Below are 18830 nucleotides of genomic sequence, written 5' to 3' on the forward strand. Positions count from 1 at the left end.
GAGCAAAAAAGTTCTGGGACGTTGCCCAGGCCATGACTAAAGCTCCACAACGGATAAAAAGTAAAATAAAGTACAATATTGAGTCCTTTAGTTATAGGACAGGGTTATTTTTTTCCATTTCAGTGGATCTACTTGACTATAAAGGCCTTTTTCCATTTCCAAATCACTCATCTTTTTATTGTTGATGTTCTGTGGTGGTCTTGGTGCTTGAATTCAGGATAGGAGCTATCCTTGAGCTTCATTTAGCATGAAGCTAGTACTGTACCACTTGAGATACAGGTCACTTCCAGGATTTTTGGTGATTAATTGGATCTAGGATGTGGTGCAGGAGGAAGGGGAGTAGAAGGAATGGATTGGGGGTGTCCCTCCTTACCCTGGTGCTTTAGTCATATGAGATGGAAAGTTTGCTCAAAATGGGCAGGTCTCCTGAATTGTCCAAGATGAGGGAATCTGACCCAGCATGGCTCCTGCTGCACTGCACAGGTAGCCTTGACCCAAGAGAGAATCCTGAGGGGTGGCATGAGAATCAAACATGTGAGAGAACTCAGACATGGATCAGAATAGGAAGGTGGTGGGGTAGACATGAAAGGCAGCCCCATGAAAGAGGTAAAGAACAAATACCTGGCTCTAGAAGGTGAAGGGGTTATTGGTGCCATCAGGAAGGTTGGGTGAGCCCAGGAGGTCATCGGCAATCAGGATGGGTGTTGGGATGATGGACGTGGGGCTATCTAGCAATCCAGTGGTGGCAGCAGTCTCATTGGCACTGGAAAATCCAGCAAAGCTAAAGCTATGCTGGAGATAGGGAAGGTCTGCAGAAAGGTCCTGGCCAGGGCTCTGCGTTCCTTGGTTTTGTGGATGAAGTGGCAGCAGGGCTCATAGAGGCAAAGGTTGGTGACATGGAAGGTGCAACCCAGCTAGATCTTGCACTTGGGATGGCAGGCTAGACTGTGGAGCTTGTGGATGCTGTGCATGAAGTGACACTTGTCTCTATAGGTGTTTTCTTCAAATTGGAGGAACAGCTAGGTCTTATAGCCACTGGAGTTGACCTGCCTCTTTTGGTCTGCTTCTGATTGGGCAGCAGCTGCTCAGCACCTGTGAGAAAGAGCAGTCTCTGAAGCTGCTGTCCCTAGAGTACAAGACTGGGACTGGCTCACCCTTCAGGTTGCTGATGACCTAGCTCTGGTGGAACTTGATGCTGGGCAGGGTGTTGGCCAAGTGCCTCCAAGGGAAACACCTCAGCTCAGCAGCAGGAGAGACCACTGCCTTCCTGTCCAGCAAGCAGCCCCTTCTCTGGGAGCTCTGTCATTGAGCATCTTGTCAACCAAACCTTGCATAAAGCTTCTCTCAAGTTGAAAATGGTGGCAGATACGAGTGGGGTAGTCATTGTGGACACTGACAGAGGCCCAAAGGTGCAGATTTGGTGTCATGAAGGTCCTGATGTGGGGAAGGTGCTTACTCTCCCACTTAGGTCAGGAGTTCCACATGTCTAATCCCAGGGCCCCTCACCTTTCTCACTCTGCCCTCATAGAACTTTAAGTGGAATTTTTTGTTTTCTTTTTAGATTATAAAATGTCAGTGCATCAAATACAAGGGATTGCTGCATATTAACTGGGTTGCATGTAGTCAGGTTTTTTGTTTGCTTTTTGTCAGTCGTGGGGCTTGAACTCTGGACTTGGGCACTATCCCGTGCTCTTCACCTCAAGGCGAACATTCTACTGCTTGAGCCACAGCACCACTTCCGGTTTTCTAGTGGTTAATTTGAGATAAGAGTCTCACTGACTTTTCTGCCGGGCTGGCTTTGAACTGTGATCCTTAGATCTCAGCCTCCTGAGTAGCTAGGATTAGAGGCGTGAGCCACTAGCACCCGGCAAGTAGTCAGTTTTTCATCAGAACAAATACCTGAGAAACGTATCTTCTGAAGTGAGATTATGTGTGTGGAAGGTAGGGAAAAAAATGAGAAAAACTGGAAATGTTGGCAGATGCTGTAATTTGGGCTCTTGGGGAACAGTGCAAGGATATTATACATTCAATGGCACTTTGAATCAAGGTAGTAAGACCCTCTCAAAAATATTAAATAAAAAAGGGATAGAGGCACAGTTCAAATGTTAGAGCATTGCCTATTGTGTGTCTGGCCTGGAGTTCACTCCCTAGCCCCAGAGATTTGACTTGGAAGGGGCTAATCTGAGTGTTACATGTAATCAATAGCAGGTTCTCTAGCACTGATCTTTTGATTAAATTGAATTAATGTGTGTGTGTGTGTGTGTGTGTGTGTGTGTGTGTGTGTGTAGGTGGTATGGCGTAAGAGATAGCAACTGAGTTTCAATCTTCTCAAGGTGAATATCTAGTTTTCCCAGCACCATTTTCAGAGCCATTTTTTTCTCTGGTAAAAATGAAACAGTATTGATTCAGTTCACTCTAGAAAGATAGAAGGTAGACAGGGACACAAAAGAAATGTTTTGGTCCAGTATTCTGTTTAAATACAGGGCTCAAGCTTTTGTTTTAGCTTTTAGTTTTGTGGCGGGCACTCTGCCACTTGAGCAACACTTTCACTCCCAGCTTTTTCCTGGTGAATTGATGAGAAGTGTCTCTTGAGTAAGTAGTATTATAGTCCTGAGCTTCTGGTACTGAGCTACAAAAGAAAACAAATTTAAATTTTCTAATAGGTTTATTTTTACAGCATAGTTATGGTATAATACAGGTATATCCATATATCTCATACATATTGTGGATTGTTTTCTTTTGCTTTTGTTTTGTTCCAAGGGCTTGAACTCAGGGTCTAGGTGCTCTCCCTGAGCTTTTTTGGTCAAGACTGTTGCTCTACCACACTTTGATCCACACTTTGGATCCACACTTTGTGTTCACACATGGATCAAAGAGAAGGGTTACAGAAATATCTTCTTGTCTTTCTGGCATCTTCTTGAAGGTTTTGGAGAAGAGAAGACCTTTCACAAATGGGGCTATTGGGTATTTGACTTATTGTGAGATGTCTGCTTATCAAATTAAGACATTGTTCAAAGAGCACATTTGAACCAGTCTGTGTTTACATATACAGCATCCAGAAATAATGAAAAACAAAACCAATCAAAAAAGAGAATAATCACTCATTTTCCTGAGTATGAAAACCCAGGAAAATGTTTCTATGCCCTATGAACTTTGACCCCACATGCTATAGCAGGATTATTTTGGTATAGAATTTCTGGCCCCCTTCATCACACATAGCAGGAGGAGTGCAGGAGGAGCAGCTTATCAGGAAAGCAGCTAGGCAGTGTTGAGATGCAATGCAGGCCCCTTATGGACCCTCTTGATCTAGGTTCTGAAGAGGATGTTTCAAGGTAGAGGCAGTGGGAGTCAACCCCAGAATGGTCAAGCTGAAATCCTGAAAGCCTGTGAACAGCTTTCTATGCCCTGGATTGAGTGAGTTTGCTTATTCTTACATTCATATTCTTCACCCAATAAACAAACATGGCACCTCAAAGAAGAGTCCTGGGCCTGCCCTAGTCCTTGTGAGTGAAAGGTGCTGGAAGCATAGGAAGCACAGTGATCTAGCAGGCAAATCTGGAAGCCTGAAACGCCATGGAAACGGCAGCCCTGGTTACTCAGAACCAACAGATATCCCTTGCATTGGCCCTGAATTCCAGGAGACTTGGCAGTTACCTCTCAATTCTGTGACAAGATGGCTAAAGGCTAAAGGCAATTCTGTCTGAGGAGTGGTGACAAGATGCCTAGAATTACCAACTCAGACCCTAGGAAAGGCTGGAGTTCCAACTCCAATCTCCACTAATCATAAACCAAGGCCAACCAGCTGTATCAATAAAGCCATGTGTCTCCTTGGATAGTAGTTGGAGCTGGCAACAAGTGTCTCACACCTATAATTCTAAATACTCAGAAGGCTCAGATCTAGGGTTTGCAGAAAAATCTGGGCAGAATAGTTCCAAGACTCATATTTCCAGTTAACTAACAAAAAAAAAAAAACAAGTCAGTGAAACTTTGGCCTAAGAAGTATAGCACCAAGTGCTATACTTGAGTGAAAAAGCCAAGTGAGAGTGTGAGACTCTGAGTTTAAATCCCAATACTGCTGTTCACACAGGTGTGTACTTCCACACACACATGCACATATCTCTGTGCATCACCTCCTTCTGGGATGCAATAATAGATGCTGAGAGTTAGCTCTAGTATCAATATTAACTCATTTCCAGTTTGATGACTGTATTCTACACACAGCAGTAGTGTGAAAGCTTCTCAGAAATGAGTCCCACCACGCTTACAGTGATTGAGGATGGGAATAGGTGCATGCCTTCTGCTAGCTTTTGAGGGACCTCACTGTGCATCTGTGGACATTGTCTGTTCAGAAAAAAAGCCTCTTCCCACAGTCACCAACAGCCACCAGAATGTGGGGAGAACTGGTCTGAGTAATGATCACAGGATCTTTATTTCATCTTTGTTAGATCTTTTTGCCTCATGTGGAGTCAGGATGTATGGCAAAGATGATTTTAATAGTTTGATGCACAAAGAGATCATTGAAAAATTACTGATATTTACCATGTAAGCACAGGGTACCAACAACAACAGTGATTGCATATTCTATTGATGATCTTTCATTTCTGTTGTTGTTGTTCATGGGAATTGAACTTGAGGCCTGGGTACTGTCCCTTGAGATTTTTTTCACTGAAGCCTGGTGTTCAATCACTTGAGCCACATTTGGCATTTTTGTGGTTATTTGGAGATAAGAGTCACTTGGAAGCCTGGAGCTGGAGGTTCACCCCTGTAACCTTAATTACTTAGAAGTCTGAGATCTGAGGGTCAAGATTCAAACGGCCTGGGCCAGAAAGTCCATGAGAGTTTTACCTCAAGTTAACATCCCCCAAAAGTCAATTGGGATCATCATGTCTCAGCTTCCTGACTATCTTGAATTGCAAGTGTGAGCCATCAGCAGTTTATTTGTAACAAATAAGCAAATAATAAAAATAAATAATAATTGTAAAATAAATAATAAATACTATCTCTTTAAATAGTTTTAAAGAGATTTTCATTTTATTTCATGTGGACAATGCATGTTGATCAGTGTTACCCTTTCCATTATTGTCTACCCTCCTTTTGTTTGAACACAGTGTCTCTGTATATTCCATGTGATCTTCTTGTTTCAGTTTCTTGAGTGCTGAGATTATAGGCATGCACCACAATATTTAGCTTTGTAAGTCTTATTCTCAAACCAAACCAGAATGCCAAGCAATATTTTCCTAGTTTCTGCTGCACTACATTACAGATATGCATTAAGAATGTCAGACATTTCACACCCTGCAAATGTGGTCCACTGACATCACACTGCATACAATATGCATGGTACATGGGGAAGTTAGCCAAGTGGTCTAGGCTCACTTGACACTGAGTCCCATGTAAACCCAGGTGTATTCTGATGCTGCTGAGTGAAATATTCGGTAGATGTCTGTTAAATCTGGTTGAGCTATGCAGTTGTTCAGATCTGCAGTTTCTCTATTGAGTTTTTGCGGAGTTGATCTATCTAGTGGAGAGAGTGGTGTGTTAAAGTCCCCAACAATTAATGTCTTTGGATCTATGTGGGATTTGAGTTAAAGTAGTGTTTCTTGGATAAATTTGTGTGCTCTGTTGTTTGGCTATGGAGATTTAGAATTGTAATATCCTCCTGAAGGAGAGATCCCTTAATTAGTATGTAGCGACCTTCTTTATTTCTTCTCACTAATTTTAATTTGCAGTCTATTTTATCTGATATTAGTATTGCAACTCCCGTCTGTTTATGGGGGCCATTTGCTTGGTAGATTTTGTTCCAGCCTTTCACATTGAAAATGTGTTTGCTTTTATGGGCAAGATGTGACTGCTGAAGGCAGCAGATAGAAGGATCTTGCTTTTTAATCCAACTAGACAGTCTATGTCGCTTAATTGGACAATTAAGTCCGTTAATGTTGAGAGACAGGACTGAGAGGTATTTGGGAGTTCCTGCCATTTTATCCACCTTCTTGGGGGCTGCAGCAACTAGGTTCTTCCTATGGTTCTTGGATTCTCAGTTTGGGTGAGGTTTCTTGGCCTTTATTGTGGTCTTCTATGTATAGGACATGTTTAAAAAACTTTTGTAGGGCTGGTTTGGTGGAGATGTATTGTTTCAGTTTTTCTTTGCTATGGAAGGTTTTTTTTTTGGGGGGGGGGTCCGGTCGTGGGGCCTGAACTCTGGGCCTGGGTGCTGTCCCTCAGCTCTTCAGCTCAAAGCTAGCACTCTACCACTTGAGCCACAGCACCACTTCCGGCTTTTTTTTTTTTGCTTATGTGGTGCTGAGGAATCGAACCCAGGGCCTCATGCATGCAAGCCAAGCGCTCTACCACTGAGCCACCTTCCCAGCCCGCTATGGAAGGTTTTTATTTGACCTGAGGTTATGAAGGAGAGTTTAGCTGGATACAGTATTCTTGGTTGATAGTTGTTTGTCTTTAGGGCATGACATACATCATTCCAGGATCTTGCTTTGATTGTCTCTGCTGAGAAATCTGAGGTGATTCTAATTAGTTTCCCTTTATAGGTGATTGATCTTTTCTCCTTGACAGCTTTAAGGATCTTTTCCTTGGTCTGAATTGATCCTGTGCAGATTATAACGTGATGGTGGGATGTCCTGTTTTGGTCTGGTCTATTTGGAGTTCTAAAAGCTTCTTGTGTCTGAATAGGCCTATCTTTTTGCATGTTTGGGAAGTTCTCTGCTAAGATTCTATTAAACAAATTTCTTAGACCATTAACTTCTGTCTCTAGGTGCTACTCTACAACCATTATCCTCAGATTAGGCCTTCTGATGGTGTCTTCAAAATGTTGAATAGATCTACCATATTTCTTGGATTTGTCTTGGATGGTTGAATGTTCTTTCTCTATAATATCTAGGCTGTTCTTTCTCTATAATATCTAGGCTGTCTTCAATCCACGAGATTCGATCTTCTGCATGGTCTTTCTACTTTGTTTTTCATTTCTTTTCCTTATAAGTGTTTGGCTTTGATGGCTTCAATTTCTTTGTTGGGGCTTTGTTTTAGATCTTGTATGAACTTCTTTACTTCCTTAATTTGTGTTCAGTGTTTATTCTCAAATCACTTAGTTGAGTGGTTACGGTTTCCCTGGACTCCCATTCCTGGAAGGTGATTTCTGAGGATTGCAGTTCAAAGCCAGGCCAGGCAGGAGCATCTGTGAGACTCTGATCTCCAATTAACCACCAGAAAACCTGAAAGTTGTGCTGTGGCTCAAGTGATAAAGTGCACACCTTGAGCTAAAGAACTCAGGGATCGTGCCCATGCCTAGAGCTCAGGGATCATGCCCAGGCCCAGAGATCAAGCCCCACGACCAACAAAAAGAAAAAAAAAGGAATGGGTTAAATGTTAAATAAATCTGAACTTATTTTAGGTTCTAGGAATTCAGGAAATGTTACAATAGTGGAAATACATTCTATTTCATAATATCAGGATTTGAGATCAAAAGGGTATTATGATTCCTGTTATGGAACAAGATAGATTCAGAGTTAAGAGTGAGAAATCTGTAGGGTTTAGGAAAACCTGCAATTTATTTCAAGAATTACAAGTCAATTTCAGTTAGGATGACACAAAATGAGGGATTTTCATAAATTTTATAATTGGGATACCATTAGGGTCAAGTTTATGGTTAGGATTACAGCCATGATTAGGGTTAGAGTGAAGGAGAAAAAGAATGAGGCTCAAATTGAAGGTAAATTTTAGAATAAGCCTGGTAAAAGTTAGAATGAATGTGAACTAGAGCATTGCTATATTAGAATCTACTTACAATTAGGCTTATAGTTATTCTCAATGTTCCAGTTAAGGTTAAGTTTAGGGTTAGAAAATGACTAAGATATTGGGAAAAAATTGTAACCTATGTTTGGAAGGCTTATTTGAATCAAGTCAGGATGAGTGAAAATTAGTTTACTTGTGTTAGTGTTAGTATTGACATATAATTTATATTAAGATTAGGGTCAGTATTTTGTTCTGATTATGATTAGTGTTATGAATAGGAATATTTTTAGTATGAAATTGAGATTTCACTAACAAGTGGAAGCAAAAAATGTGAGATTGAATAGTAACTAGAGCATTATCATTATATTTATTTCGCAGTGATCATTCTTGTAATGATTAATGAGAGTTTTCCAGCTAGGTTTCAGTTGAGAGTTAGTGTTAAGTAATGGACTAGATGATGAGTAAATCTGAAACTGTTTTAGGGTCCAGGGGTTCATGAACAGGTAAGATCAAGGGAAACTACCATATTTTTCCTGATGTGAGAATTTGAGGACACATAATATAATGATTCATGTTAGGGAACAAGATAACTTCAGATGTAGAGTCAGGAAATTTGTGGGAATTAGGGCAAATTGAAATTCATTTCCATAGTGCAAACTGGAGCATTCACTAGAGTGAATAAAAACTAGAATATTTTTCTTAAACATTAGAATTGGATGAAATTAGGGTGAAAGTTAGGTTTCTGTTCTCGATGGGCTTAATGTTAGCATTAGGGAAATGGAAAATTTAGGGTAAAATTGAAAGCAAATTTTTGAAAAACAAGTAAAGTTACAATTAGGATGAATGTGAAATAGGAAACTGTTCATAATAGAAGGATTAGGGTATGATTAGTGTGAGGGTTAGCCTGAATGTTCCAGTTAGGGTTTGGGTTAGAAAAATGGCAGGATATTTAAGTAAAACTAAAAACTATTTTGAGAAAGATGAGTTGAATCAAAGATAGGATAAGTAAAAACTAATATATTTGTGTGGCTTTTAGAATCCAAAGGCAATTGGTTCTAGGGTTATGGTTACTTTTCTAATTTGTGAACTAATGAATTAAAGGCACAATTCTTTCATTTTTACAAACCAAGACAGTCACAATTTGGGGAACAAACTCAATTTTCTACATAAAAATGTGTCTTAAAATATTTTCAAACCAGGAGTAAATAATAGTGAACAAGGTGTCATTTATTAAAATTAGGTAAGTTGATGATACAGCTTTCAAAAATATACAAACACATGGGACAGAAACTCAGACATCTCATCAGAAAAACAGATATTCTACTTGCTCTAGTTGGGAAAGTGTGTGTGTGTGTGTGTGTGTGTGTGTGTGTGTGTGTGTGTGTGTGTGTGTGTGTGCGTGCACCCACCACAGGTCTTCAACTCAGGCCTGGGTCCTGTCATCATCTTATTCAGTGCAAGGATGGCACTAAACCACTTAGCCACAGGTCTTCTTCTGGCTTTTTAGCAGTTAATTAGAGATACATATCACATGGATTTTCCTGTCTGGACTTAATCTTCTGATCCCCAGCAATCCTTGGATTAGTGTTACTGTGGGTGCTACCACAAAGTGACAGTTCATTAATCTGGGAACAATATAGAAGTACTTGTGCAAGATACAAAGTAACCATTTCATTAATTTGGGAGTAACATAGGATCACATTAGATTGCCTTCAAACACATTGTTTCTGATGAATTTATCTGAACCCCAAGGCATAATCAAAACCTATTAGCCACAATGTATTAAGTAGCACATATTTATGGCACAGAATATGTACAATAAATTAAATCCTGAATCAAAAGTCTTTGTTGGTTTGCTATTTAAAAACAAATCAGAAATAGATGGTCATTGAGATGAAGTCTAGACTGGAGGCCTGTAGTGAGCAGCAGAGCATCTGCATAGTGAGCACAAGGCACTGAGCCCAACCCCCAGGATCATAAAGAAGAAGTAGAAGAAAGTGAAAGTGTAGGAGAAAGAGGAAAGGAAAGGAGGAGAAAGGTGTAAGAGAGGAGGAAGGGCATAGCAGGAGGAAGAAGAGGATGGGACAGGGAGAAAGTTGAAAGGAAAAGGGATGTAAGAGGGAAACAGGACCCTGTGGAAAAGAAGCAGGAGAGGAGACAGAAGGAGAAAGATAAATGTAATATAACTACAAGAATTGTTGGAAAAAACTTTGCATAAGTGATCTGCATGTGCATGACAGGATTATTTTTAATCAGAGAGAGAGCTAGCACGGTGACAATATGGGTGATACCTGTTGTTCGGTCATCTTATTCTCTTTCTTCAGTGAGGCGTTCAGAAGAAATCATGAGTTTGGTGTTTGACAGATATACTTCAGGATTTCTTTTTCATGAATTAAACATGGGAAGGAACTAAATGCAACCTCCCTTAATTAAAAAAAGAATAAAAGCTATATTTATTAGTATTACTGTGCATGAGGAAATCCTGGAGATTTTTGGTTAATTCAGAGGGCTCCATGCAAAAATATACAAGAGGGAATTAAAACTGTTTTTAAAGTATAATACATTATCATTGATGAGAAGTTTTAGTGGATGTTTTTCTTTTTCTTTTTCTTTTTGCCAGTTGTTCAGTGCAGCAGCAAGGCTGTACCCTGGAGCCCTTTCCAAGTCACCACATGAACCTCAATTTCTGTAGTCCCTGTAGGTGTGGGTGCCTCCTCAGGTCACCCGTTGAGAAGTGGGGCCCCCTTCCTTGTGGTGGATGTGCAGTGAGAGGATGTGTGTGCATGCTCCCCAGCATTGCCAGATGAGCCCCGCCCATCCTTCCCACCTCCCTTCCCAGTCTCAGTCGCTCCATTTCACCCAGGAGCTGGCAGTTGTGAGGCTGGAGTTGAATCCACTGCTGCCTTCTCCTCCTCCAGCTGTGCTGGTACTGGTCTGCAGTGGTCTTAGGTGAGAGTGCCATCCCAGGGAGACTCCGTTCCGAGCTCACTTCCTGCCCTCATGGGTGTGGGGTGGGGGGACATCATGTTTGTACACTGTACAGTCCATGGGAGAAGGAAGGCTGGGCGGGCAGTCCAACCCTTTGAGGCCAAGCAGCCCAGCTGTGGTTCACCTTATCAGTCATTTATTTATTTATTTATTGTGAAAACACCATACAGAGGGGTTACAATTACATGGGCAATGAGTACATTTCTTATCAAGCCCTTTCCCATCCTCCTCCCCCCACCACCAAAGTTGTAAAGTTCATTTTTTGACATAACGACTTGTACTTCTCATTGTTGCAATTAGTCCACCTGTATCCTTATTTAAACGATTTGTTTTTGCCCTTCCCCTCCACAATTATACCAACAGCAAATACAGAGAGAGCAGGGGTATTCAAATGTTTTTCTTTCACTCGATTATTTCTAACATATTTATAAGATGATTTCTTTGTTGCTTTGTATGTCCCTCCTGCACGGTATAACCCCTGCTTTCACCTCATCAGTCTTTAAGGTGGTCTGGAGAATGGAGTTGTGTGCTGGCCCCTCTGCCAGCAGGCTTGTGACAGCTGCTCAGCTCAACACCCTGGAGCCCCTTCAGCATCCCCACAGACTTCCATTTTCTGGTCCCTGTGGACTCGGGTATGGGCCCATCCCTGCATATGCCCATCAGTGTCAGAGGAGTCTGGACTTTCAATGCACCAGGGGCCTGAAGCCCTTTGGGTTTGCTGTGTAGCCTCCTCCTTCATCCTTTTGGTCCGCATGTGCCCAGATCTGGGTGCCATTCTGGGGATGCTCCTTTTGGAGGCTCACTCCCTACCCTTGTTGTGCTCCAAAGCAGAGAAATGGGTCTGGCCTTGGCAGTGTAGTCCACACAGATGGAAGGCAGGACTTGGGGTCTGCCTTGCCTTCCCTCCTGGCTTTGGCCCCTGAGGCTGGTTTGCTTGATCTGGTCACTGATGGAGCCTTGTTGGCCGCAGCCCACTACAACAAGTGCTGCACCTGCTGCAGCAGCAATGTGATGTCCTGGGCCCCCTCAGGGTCACCACAGGGACCTCTGATGGGTCTACATGGGCTGGGTGTGGGTGTCATCCCAGGACTCCCATTATTAAGTGCCACTCCCCTTTGTGGTACTGGAAGCAAGAGGTGCCACATATAATTTCTACTTTCTAACATTTTCCTTCACTGAGATAAACAGAACTGGGAAATTTAAATAACTTTTATAAAAACCAAATATTTAACCTATATCACTTCAACCTGTTAAACCATTGTAATATTTTTTTATCTACTAGTAATTCTTTCTGTAATTACTTATTTTACTTTTGAATGTAACTAATAAATATTTTGTGTGTGTTTTACTATTCTAGTATAACTTCATTTGCACTACTTACATACAATTTTTTTCAAATTCTGAGATTTAATCATGTGTTATGGATAAGAGTTTTGTTGTGTTTTTATTTCAGTTAGCCAAAATGGCCTTATAAATACAAACAATAAAATCCATTTTTGTTAGTATCAAGTTCAATGATTTTGGACTAGAGACTCAAGGATATAGCATTATATATCATACAGTAATATGTATCACTTTGTTTAAAACTGCTCCATAAAATAAGTAGTAATTCAGGTGGCAGCCACTTCATCTGGCATGCTGATCCCTCTGGTGAAGTAGGATCCTAGTGGCAGTCTGTCCAAATCGGACCCTTGTGGGCACCTCGCCTGGGACTGTGGGAGAAGATCAGGGTACACCTGCTGTTGGGCTAGGGCAGCAACCCAGTAGCTTCTGTGTGAATGACTCACATCTAGCACCTGCCTGCCCCGTGGGCATGGGCTATGAGGATCAGCCCCTGGGAGCACACACACACCGTGGGGCAGGGACCGCCCACCTAGGAAGGAGTGCAGACTAAATAGAAGCCACTCTGTGGATCAGCTTGTACAGTATTTATCCTTCATGGAGCAAGGGACGATTCTGCTCCGCTGTGGGGAGAAGTCAAGAAAGACAGGCCCAGGAGGGGTGATGCCAACTGTTGTATTCAGACTGGCAAGGAAACTTTTCTCCACGCACTCTCCAGCAGGCTTAGGAAGCCCTTCCATGCTCCTGGTTGATGGAGTAGTAGCCAGGAACACTAACGTCTGATACTCCTGGCTGCTCTTTTGGGTTTGTTTGTTAATTTATTCAGAGAGCCTCTCCTTCAGACAGCAAAGTTATATTCTGGGTTTTGTAAAACGTTCTGCATCTGAGCATTCTCAGTGTTTGGTTTTTGTGTTGTTTCTTGTAAATGGGTTGTGAAATTTGTGTTTTAGGTTTTGAGGTGCAGGAGGAGGAGCCAGATTATGAACATAGTTTCCTACAAGCCTTTCATCTAAAAATGAAAACAGATTCTCTCTAAAACTGCCTTTCAGGAAATAAATTTGAGAGGGGAAAAGGCTCTTTTATCATGAGATCAAAATGTGCTATTTTTATATGCATGTTTTATACGTTCAAAATACAATTAAGTAATTCACTATCTAGGAACAATTTTTCAGACCTAAGAGGAGCTAGAGGCAGGGTTATTGTGAGCTTTATCCAAAGGGAGGGAAGGAAGTTAAAATCCATAGATGACTTTGTAGAATCAAAGTGGTAATACAAAATGAGAATCACAAAAAACCCTCTGTGCTATTCGGGGTCTTTTATTCTTCCATAATAATTTTTGGATTGCTTCTTCTATTTCATTCAAGAGTGAGATTGGGATATTGATAGGTATCACATTGAATTTGGATATAGCTTTTGGCAGTATTGCCATTTTCATGATGTTAATCCTCCCAATTCATGAGCATGGGAGGTTTCCCACTTCCCTAGTTTTGCTTTCATTTTCTTTTTCAGGTTTTTAAAGTTTCCATCACAGAGGTCCTTCACCTCTTAAGTTAACTCCTAGGTATTTTATTTTTTTGTGCGGCTATTAAAAAGGGGTTGCTTTCCTAATTTCAGTCACACTCTTATTGTTATTGGAATACAGGAAAGTCATTGATTTCCGAGGGTTAATTTTATACTCTGCTAGTTTGCCAAAATTTCTGATCAGCTCAAGTAACTTGGGAGTGGAGTCATGGAGTTCTTTAAATACAAGATCATGTCATCTGCAAAGAGGGAGAGTTTTACTTCATCTTTCTCTATTTGGATCCCCTTTAAGTTTGCATCCTGTCTTATTGCCCCAGCTAGCATTCTAATACTAAGTTGAAGAGGAGTGGAGAGAGTAGATATTTTTAATCTCACTCCTGTATTTATAAGAAATGGCTGTAACTTTTCACCATTAAGTATAATACTGACTGTAGGTTTGACAATCCTTAACAGAAAGAACAGTACTGTAACAATATCAGTTCCAAATTTCAAACTATACTAAAAAGCCATAGTAAAAGAACAGCTTGGTACTGACACAAGAACGGACCTGAGGACCAATGGAATAGGACTGAAGACTCAGAAATGAGTCCACTGACCTATAGCCACTTACTCTTTCACAAGGGAGCTAAAAAAACAGAATGGAAGAGAGACAGCCTTTTGAGTAAATGGTGTGGGAAAAATTGGTTAAACACCTGTAGAAAACTAAAGCTAGATTCTGTATATATCACCCTGCACGAGAATCAACTCCGAATGGATCAAAGACCTCAAAATAAAAGAAGACACCATGAAAACATTACATGAAGGATAGGAATAACTCTAGGGCTTTTTTTAAGCACAGACTGAAATTTTCTTAATAGAGAACCAGAAACAAAAGAAATCAAAGAAAGTTTGGACAAATGGGATTGCATGAAACATCAGATCTTCTGCAAGGCAAAGGTCATAGGTAGCAAGATCAATAGAAAGCTCACATACTGGGAGAAGATCTTCATGACAAAAGGTCTTATATCTAAAATATACTTAGGACTCAAAAAAAATAAATCCCCCAACAATAAATCTTCAAAGAAACAACTGCTTGATAACTAAGTGGGCTAAAGACTTAAAGAGAGACTTCTCTGAAGAGAAAATAAAAATGGCCATTAGACACATAAAGAAATGCTCAAGTTCTCTGGCCATAAAAGAAATGCAAATCAAGACAACATTGAGATTGCACCTCACTCTAGTTAGAATGGCAATAATCAAGAAATGTAATAACAACAGATGTTGGAGGGGATGTGGTTAAAAGGGAACCCTACTGCATTGTTGCTGGGATTGTAAACTTGTTTAACCACTTTGGAAAGCAGTATGGAAGTTGTTCAAAAGACTCCACATAGAGCTCTCCTATGATCCAGCAATCTCACTTTAGGGCATTTACCCAAATGATCACAAACAAGGTCATACCAAAGCTGCCAGTGCAACCATGTTTATTGCAGAATTAGTCACCATACCTATGATATGGAATCAACTCTGATGCTCCTCAGTAGATGAATGGATCAAGAAAATGTGATATATATCTATATATATATGTATATATATATATATATATATATATATATATACAGACCTACACACACTATGGAATTCTATGCCTCCATTAGAAAGAATGACATTGCCCCATTTGTTAGGAAATAGAAAGACTTGGTAAAAATTAAATTAAGTGAAGTAAGCCAAGCCCAAAGAAACATAGGTCCATGGTTTCCCTTGTTTTCAAGGACTAGTACATGTCTAGGACAAGCAGAGAAGATCAAAGGCTGTGTACATATGACCATATAAAATGATGTTAAGCGAAATGTACCCCAAGTCAGAGACACAGTGGTTTTTTTCTTTCTTGCTTTTGTTTTTAATATACTTATAATGTATTATGTGATTCTTTTGTAGGTTCATCCCCCCCCCCATGGTATAATCCCTGTTTTCACTGTATTTGATTCAAATGTTCTGCATTTTGCATATACATTTTTGTAATTTGGGGAGTGGAAGGGATATAGCAGAATGCTTAAATGGGGATGCAGGTTGACCCATTGTGATGATGAGATGTAGAGGACACTGTGTCAAAAATGAATTTACAGTGTCGGGCAGGGGTCAAGGAGGGAGGAGTTGGAGAGGTGGGGAGGGAAAGGCTAGGGGAAAAACAAAGGAGGAGGTAACAGTGCTCGATAGGAAATGTACTCATTACCCTACTCATGTAACTGTAAACCCTCTGTGCAGTATTTTTACAATAAAAAATATAAAAAAATCTCTGCCTGGTGTAGATTTCCAATGCTGCCCTCGGCATTGCATTTTTTGCCTTTTTTGGCTGTGGTTAGGTCTGCCTGTCCAGTGGATCAGTAGTCTTCAAGGCATCTTGGTCCTGAAGTGGACTTGGATTATCCATTGGTTGTTGGAACCAGGCCAAGGACAGGACAAAACCACTTCCAGGGCCTGGCTTCTTCAGTCCCCATGCAACTAGGATTACAAACAGTATTTCTCTGAATTTGTCCCCAGAAAAATCACTGAACCAAAAGGCAAAGTCACCAAACACGTCCCCTCTTCCCCCATCCCCTCATTTCTCCCTCCTTGGGAAAATACAAAATAATTTTGCAGGTTTTAGAAAACACACAAATTGCCCACCACCTCCCCTGGTAAACTAGGTTTTAAGTCACTAAGTCATGTAAACGGATAATGCCCCATTCATTATTCTGGACATCTTCAGGTTGTTGGATGCTTTAAATTTTTGTTGTTGTTGGTGGTAGTAGGGGGGCCTGAACTCTGAGTCTGGGTGCTGTTCCTGAGCTGTTCAGCTCAAGGCTAGTGCTCTATCACTTGAGCCATAGTGCAATTTCCACTTTTTTCTGCTTGTTTGGTGCTGAGGAATTGAACCTAGGACCTCATGCATGCAAGACAAACACTCTACCACTGAGTCTCCTTCCCAGGCCTAATGCTTTAATTCTTTAAAATTTCTTCTCGTCAGTCATGGGGTTTGAACTCAGGACCTGGGTGTCAACATATCCCTAAGTTCTTCAGATCAAGGAGAGCCCTTACCACTTGAGTCACAGTGTCACTTCCTGTTTCTAGACAAGCATCTCTCAGATTTTCCTGCCAGGGTTTGCTTTGAACAGTGAATTTTTAAATTATATTTCTTCTATGTGTTTATTGGAACATTACAGTTTTTCTGAAATTTAAAGTTTTCTATAAACCTTTGTCTTCAAGTAATCCAACAGTATTAAATATTACATTTAGAAGCTATCCTATAACACATCATTTTTGACATTATTATGGTAAGATCAAAATCTTATTCTTTGTAGAAAAATCCCATTAAAGTCCAAATAGGAAATATGCTAATTTCAGCAGTCTTGAATCTCCTTCCTCTTTTTTTTTCCCTCCAGTATCTTTTCTTGTTTTGGAACAAGTGTCATGGACTGTCCAACCATTCAAAAGGAAGCTTAGTCCATTAATTTAATAGAAAAGGAATGCAGCCTGCCTGCATCTGAAGGCAACTTTGAGTATAATGTTAATCTGATAATTCACATCATTGAATTTTCAAAGTTGTTTTGATAATTTTTTGTTAAACCATTCATTAAAGAGGTTCCAAATAGCAACAATAAAAACCAATGTTTTGCTTTCTAAGAAGGTTTTAAAAGCTATTAATTCAACAAACACATTCTATCCTTCCAAGATTCCATGATGAAGAATTTCTCTTTTATAATAGCCCTTACCACTGATTCCCTTCCTTCAAACTTGCAGCTTTATTCAGTTTTATTGTTACAGCTTTCATTTTGGTACTAGCATCCATAATCTCCTTGTAGTATTTGACAATGAGATTTCATTTGTTGTTAGAGATCTCAATTTATATTGCCAAAGGCAGCCTCATGAGCATATCATAGAGCATAAAATCTTGAATATCATTAACGTGATCCTATACAACTATTCCAAAAATTAATATAAGTACCACATAAATGTGCATTTTCGTATAATTTTTAAAATGCAAAGTAGTTACATATCTATGTCAAAAAATAATTCAGACCACTAGTAGAAGAGACTAAGCTAAACCTTTTGCATCATCATCAATATTCTTTGTAAAATTTTCTTTTCTCATAAACTTTCACCTTAGGGCCTTCTTTTCCTAGCAAGAAGTTATAAGTGATGTCCTTGTATTTCAGTCACCTCTGAGTAACCTCTTTACTTTCCACCACCAGTTAGTCCCTCGTGTTAAATACTTGAGGAATAACTTGGCCCAATGTGCCTGCAAGAGGAGTACCCAAGTCTACTGTCTGTGCCCAATCTACCCTTTCTTTGGGAATGGGGTATCAGAGAGAGGGTTGTCAGGGATCAGGTAGCTGGAACCATGGTGTTATGAATTATGGGTAACAGAAAAGAGTAGTAGAGACTAGGATACCAGGGAAAGGGTAACTGTGACTGTAATTGCTGAGTTGCAGTGTCAGGAAATTGGGTAGCAGCAACAGCTTTGCAGGGGTTGGGGTAGCTAATACAGGCATCCAGAAGTGTTTAGCAGGGACAAGGAAGCATAGACAAAGTGAAAGAGCAAAAGTTGTGAGGGATTGTGGGGCACAATCAGGGTAAAAAGGTCATGAGTGTGCAAACTGGGTAGCCAGTACTATGGTAGAAGCAATTTTCATGGTGGACTGATGTGGTGCAGAGCTCTGGGTTTGCCTCTCCAGTTTTGTCTGTTAGATCTTTAGGGAAACTACCTCTAGCAGCTAATTATCAGCTTGTTGTGTTCAGGCACGTGCCATCTATAAATGTCTACTCCAAGTAGACTGCATTCTTTGACACCAGTTATAGGATCTTTGCCCTAAACATCCTGAGAGACCACACTCCACAATGCTGCAGAACAGGCTCCATATAGTGAGCTGCAATCACCTCATACAACTCTTGCTGCTCCTCTTCGATGTCAATTATGATAGCAAGGGATCTGAGATGTGCTCAGCAACAGTGCTCTGGGAAGCTACCAATTCTTACTCTGGCATTCTGGGAGCTCCCTAGCAATGGGAAAGAGCACTTGCTACTGCTCTTCCAACTTCTCTCTGTGGCTCTGGACAGCCAGACTCTTGTACCTCAGATGGGTTACTTTGATGTCCAGGTGGCCTCAAACTTGCTCTATCTTCTCTCTCTAGATGCTCTTCAGCATCAGCTTCAGCTGCCTCTCCTTTTCCCTCCAGGTAGCTCACTTCATCCCCATATCCTTTGAATTCTGCTTCATATCA

The 18830-nt window shown here is 40.6% G+C and overlaps 1 pseudogene; it reads right to left on the reverse strand.

Moving 5' to 3' along the window:
* Window positions 1-382: 382 nt before the first annotated feature.
* Window positions 383-1384, reverse strand: LOC122095308 (annotated as a pseudogene).
* Between the last annotated feature and the right edge of the window lie 17446 nt (window positions 1385-18830).

Source organism: Dipodomys spectabilis, unplaced genomic scaffold, assembly GCF_019054845.1.
Source record: "Dipodomys spectabilis isolate Male_0828 unplaced genomic scaffold, ASM1905484v1 ptg000343l, whole genome shotgun sequence".
Lineage (NCBI taxonomy): Eukaryota > Metazoa > Chordata > Mammalia > Rodentia > Heteromyidae > Dipodomys > Dipodomys spectabilis.